Source organism: Chiloscyllium plagiosum, unplaced genomic scaffold, assembly GCF_037043375.1.
Source record: "Chiloscyllium plagiosum isolate Xiang-an unplaced genomic scaffold, Cpla_swu_hap1 HiC_scaffold_13, whole genome shotgun sequence".
In the NCBI taxonomy this organism is placed as follows: Eukaryota; Metazoa; Chordata; class Chondrichthyes; order Orectolobiformes; family Hemiscylliidae; genus Chiloscyllium; species Chiloscyllium plagiosum.
This window is the reverse complement of record NW_028270151.1, coordinates 68113634-68119633: the sequence shown is the minus strand read 5'-3', so window position 1 is coordinate 68119633 and position 6000 is coordinate 68113634.

Here is a 6000-nt window from a genome sequence, read left to right as displayed (position 1 = left end):
CAACTGGAGACAGGAAATAACTCTTGATTGGCCAGAAGATAGGACTATGTTACAAGATCCTTGAGATCTTGAAAGGGTTCAGAAAAGGTTTACAAGGACATTGCCAGGGTGGAGGATTTGAGCTATAAGAAGTTTATTAGGCTGGAGTTGTTTTTCCCTGCAGCATCGGAGGCCGAGGGGTGACCTTAAAGAAGTTTATAAAATCATGAGGGACATGGATAGGTCTTTTCCCTGGGGTGGGGGAGTCCAGAACTAGAGGGCATAGGTTTAGGGTGGGAAAGATATGGAACAGAATTAAGGGGCAACCATTTTACGCAGAGGGTGGTACGTGTATGGAATGAGCTGCTAGAGGAAGTGGAGGAGATTGGTACAATTGCAACATTTAAAAGGCATCTCGATGGGTACATGAATAAGAAGGGTTTACAGGGATATGGGCCAAGTGCTGGCAAATGGGACTAGATTACATTAGGATATCTGGTCAACATGGATAAGTTGGATCAAACGGTCTGTTTTCATCATACATCTCTATGACTTCAGTCAAGCTGTCACCATAAGTGGTGATGGTGAGCATAATGAAATGTAACCCAGAGCAATACATGATGCTTTTCTGAAGCCAGGGCTGTTATACTGAAACAGAATGAATGGAACTTTCCGCATAGCTAAGACTGGGTGCCCGAAACAAGAAAATATTCAGTTATCCTTAATTTAGAGCAAAATAAAACTTACCTTTGCTCTGCATTCCTCAGGCTCTAGAACTTTGTTAATTCCTTGTTTTTCTTAATCAGAATGTGCACAGGTCAAATTATTTAAAAAATTGGGTATTAGGATGCCGAGTTTTACATCAATAAAATTCTACACTGTAGGATTATATTCTTTCTACAATTTGGCAAGTGTAAGATTACCCAAAAGCGATCAAGCTGTCACATTTGTCACTTTCCTACTACACAATTCATCTGAAATTTTAAATATAAATCCTTCTCCAGTAAGTATTACTGAGCTGTCTTTTCTCTTGGCAATCAAACCCAATATGGACCACAAGTTCTTTCTTACAGAAAGGCCATGTTACATAGAAAACAGCTGGCAAATGTGTCAACAGCTGAAGCATGAGAGGTTCTCTATCTGGATTGCATGTAATAATGCAGGTGAATGCTGCTGTACCCAGGCATTAAGACATAACAGGTTGGAAGTTAGCTTATTAGAACCTAATGTTTATCCTAATAGTTCAAAATGGATCAAGTAGTACCCTAATGTGCATTAGCAACATTTGCATCACTAGGAAAGTTCAAACTTGGCCCTTACCATACTTTTGCTTTTTTTTAAGCATTCTGCAATACTTTCAACAGAGCAGGAACATAGCTAGTGGCGATGGTGGGGTGGGAGGATCTTGGGCAACAATGTGAGCCAAGTTGGAAAGGCTTCTCAATGCAGTCCCATTGCCAGTGGCACTTTGCAGAATGGCTTAGCTGCCTACTCCAAGATGGCAGCATGCCAGTTTACAAAAGGACCTATTAAGAGCCAATGTACAGAGCCACCGACACTATTGATAGGGAACTCTGTTACATGGGGAAACCACCAGACTAATGAAGGTGGCCATCCTGTGAGCCAAAGAGAGGGTCATGTCAAGGAATAGCTGCCCACTAACCATCACCCAATGACAAAAAGAGGGCTCAAATGAAGTGGAGAGATTGCCTCTTTGATCCTTAATGCATCATTTCCAGTACTTGATGCAGCCCAATGTTTCCTATGTGCCTCAGCAGTCACCATCTCTCCCACTGGTACTGCTGTCTTTAGAGGCCACCCGTGATAAAATAATTTAGCTGGTTGCACTGTCAGTAGGCACAGGCTCAGGACTTGCTTCGATGTCATGGTCCCAAAGCCTTAAGTAAAATTTAGCCCTTTATTGCACTTGACAAAGATTTAGTGAAACTCATTCAGCAATCAAAAAGTCATGTTTGGATATTTTCTCATGTAAAATGGACTACTACAGGGAAAGTAGACAATATTCCTCCACATTGCGTCTTAAAATCAGACCTAAATAAATAGAAATTAGCAATTTAGAATTACTAGAAAACTCATTACAAGTTCTGCGAGTAATAAAGAATGACAACAGCTTACAAAAGACAAAACAGCAAGTATACAGAAAAGTCTATTAACATCATGGGATCAACTTTGAGGCTTTCTCAGTACCAAACAAATTGGCAATATTCCATTCAATATCCTTTTTGCTCATGGTGTAACTGAATTCTAAGTATCAATCTTTTAAATTAATCACGACACATATTACAATTTTCTTGAGGTCAGCAGCAAAATTTAAAGCTCAAAATAACTTTTAAACACTAATTAGCTTCTTAGCATGCAAGTATTGTCATCTTTCTTAGACTGTAAAAATTGCTGTATTCCTCCCCAAAACATGGAATTCAGAATCACTTGAGCACAAATCAAAAAAGAAATTGAAAATTGTACAGTTGGAGCATTAAAAAGAACAAACCATTCTTCTTGCCTTTACACTATTTTCCTCTGTTAAAGAAAGCCCTGAAATCTGGATTCTTGCCCTAATGATGGTATGACCACCTTGTAGTTTTGGGAAAAGCCTATGTATTGTTTTTGAGATATCCCTGTAACCCTAGGTTAACTGGGGAAATGAAAGTTAGTTGTGGTGGTGCCACAAGTTAGTTAGTTGTTTTGTGGCAGACAGCCTGAACGGTCAGTTCAGAATATAAAATGTAAGAGGGTGAAGCAAGCAAACCTCCATACAAAAGATCAATTTTTTGTTTGGCAGAGAGAAATTACTAGTCCAAATATTCTTGGTGAAACCACAGGCAGGCAAGCAAGCAAGCAAACTGAAAGGAACTGAGTCCTAATGCTGTGAGAATAATTCAAGCACACTGAAGAGCTGAGAGCTTGATTTAGAGGACCAGATTCATAATGATGTGACGGTTGAAAAGAAACTTGTGAAAGCTGCATTATCAGGGTTGTTGTGACCTGTGTGAGGTCGGCGTGGCTAGCACTAACCTTAATGTCCATCTCAATAGAATACCAGCATCTCTGCAGCATCTTCACAGCCACTTCTATCAAGTGGGCAGAGATTCTACTTACTGGAAGCAGAAAGTCTGTGAAATGATACATTACACCAGACGAGAGAATGTGTGGGGTTGATTGTAAATAACTTTTACCTTTTAAATTGAAATTTAGTTTGCCTATGAATGAATGAAGTATTCATTTTAGTTGGCTTGTTATGGTAAAAGTTTAAAAAGTGAAATCTTGCTCATTGGTTTTCTTTCCTTGGAAATGGGGACTTCAATTATTAGCTTCTCTGGGGATAAAGAAACACTGGTTTGTGCTCTTCTCGCGAGATAACTATTCCACAAGTATTTCACTGTTACAGAAGGTCAATGGTATTTATTGCAGGACACACAAGTTGTAACCATTTCAACCAATCTAGCACTTGACCTGTAATAGGGAATTAATATTCCTTAAAACTACATCAAGACAATTTGGAGGTAGATCGTGGGTGACTTAAAAACAATAGTTTGTGGAGGCTGTGTTTCTGTCACTGAAGAAAACAAATTAAATGACTGCCTACTTAATGACAAAATAAATATCTTCATTTCATAGTGCAAAGTGAATGGTCTGATGATAAATGTTCTTAGTTTTTGTTTATTAGTATATTTATTCACTACCATCGTAGGATCAAGTTAAATATCAGACACCACCAGGTAATACTACAACAGGTTTATTTGGAAGTATAAGCTTTCAAAACGCTGCTCCTTTGGCACTAGCTACCTGACAAAGCAGTAGCACTCTGGAAGCTTGTACTTCCAAATAAACATGTTGGACTATAACCTAGTGTTGTGAGATTTTTAACTTTGTACACCACAGTGCAAAACCAGCACTTCCACATCACATCTTAGGATCAGTTTCAAGCACTACTTATGGAAACGTAGTTATCAAGTGAATATAAACCTTGTGCGACATCGTGGCACAGTGGTTAGCACTGCTACCTCGCAGCGTCAGAGACCCGGGTTCAATTCCCGCCTCAGGCGACTGACTGCATAGAGTTTGCACATTCTCCCAGTGTCTCCGTGGGTTTCCTCCGGGTGCTCCGGTTTCCTCCAAGTCCAAAAATGTGCAGGTTAGGTGAATTGGCTCTGCTAAATTGCCTGCAGTGTTAGGGGAAGGGGTAAATGTAGGGGAAAATGTAGGGGAATAGGTCTGGGTGGGTTGCGCTTCGCCAGGTCAGTGGGGACTTGTTGGGCCGAAGGGTAATGTAAATAATTTATAAGCCAATAATAATGGGAAAATTTCTAGTCTATTAATTCAGAGGATGGAGATAACTGCAGATGCTTGAAAGTTAGAGTCGAAGAAAGTGTGGATGTGGAAAAAGCACAGCAGGTCGAGCAGGAGAGTTAATGTTTTGGGCTGTGACCCTTCATCAGTCCTGCGTGACCTGCTGTGCTTTTTCCAGCTCCACACTTTCAACTCTAATAGTTCAGAGACCCAGGCTACTGGTCTGAGGACATGGATTCAAATCCCATCAGGGCAATTCATCAATAAATTTGAAATATAGTCTCAGTAATGACTGCAAAAACTACATTCAAGTCTTAATAAATACATCCGCTTCACCAATATCCTTAGGTATGGAAATCCTGCATCCTCACCTCTGCTACCATGCATGTGACTCCAGGCAAATAGCAATGTGATTTGACTTGGAACTGTCCTCTGAATTGGTTGAACCAGCTAATAAGTTCATGGGTAATTAAGAATGGGCAGCAGTTCTGTCTTTGCTCGTTACACACACATCACATGAACAACTGAAAACAAATGCTGGAACTGAATTCTAATTAAGCAGCATGTAGGTCTCCACCTCTAATGCAGGAAAAGGAAAATAAAGGTCCAGTTATTGCAGTCTATGGCAAAGGGGCTATGCTTGCTGCATAGATTTAGTAGCAATGCCAATTCATTTTGAAGCCATCTAAAGGGAATTTCTGGCGTGTAGGTGTGTATGTTTTATCGGTTTTATACTCAAACCCCAATACTGATTTTGTTTAGAGACTTTAACCAAAAGGCAACAGGAAACAGCCTACTGTCATAAATTAGGAAACTTTATTTCGGTTATAATTAGCTCCTACTTTACAAGCATACTTTGGCTCTTGCTTTCTGGTTCAGCTTTGGGTATAGATTGATACCTGGTTTCTGAGTCTATCCAATGGCTTGAAGCCCTTCCACTTCAGTTTGGAAGCAGGGTAAGTTCAAACTTTCTTGTGCATGCACTGATCATCAAAAGCATTGCTTATTAACTCTTTCCAAGTCACAACCTATGATCAAATACAGCAGTACATTTGGATTGGCCTAGGTTAGACAAACGTTATTGCTAATTGGTTTAAAGAATTATGACCAAACTCCAGTTGGCTTTTAGGGGTGACGGACATTGATTGATCTCACCTTCCACTATTGCCTGACTGGTTTCTGAAGTCGTCAATGATCCATGGGTCCACCCACCTAAGTTTTTTTCTATTGTCAGTTTATTAAACAGATATTCTTTGCTAAACACAAAAGGGAGGCATGTACAATCCAGGCTTGATTGATATCCTTCAGCTAATGTCTTAATCCTTGCTTAATTGGTGAGATTTCCATTAAATCATATTTGTCACTGACCATTTATTTTTTCCCTGGTTTTCCTTTTGCGTTGAATACTTGGAAACAGTTTATGTTGCCATAATACAGAAGATCAGAAAATATACTGATTTATACAAATTTTGATCCAGAGTATGTTGAAGTCAAAAGATTATAAAATTACAAACTTAAATACATTGCTACAAAGATAATGCTAGTACAAAAGTTACATTTAGTTAATTACTATATTTCTAATATACTAGTTCAAGAGCACGGCTGTGATTATGATTCAGTGATGAGCACTAACAGGCTGAAAGTATATTATTTGTCTCATTCAACCTTCAAAGTCTGAATCTTAAACTAAAGAGGCACTCAGCCTTATAGCTC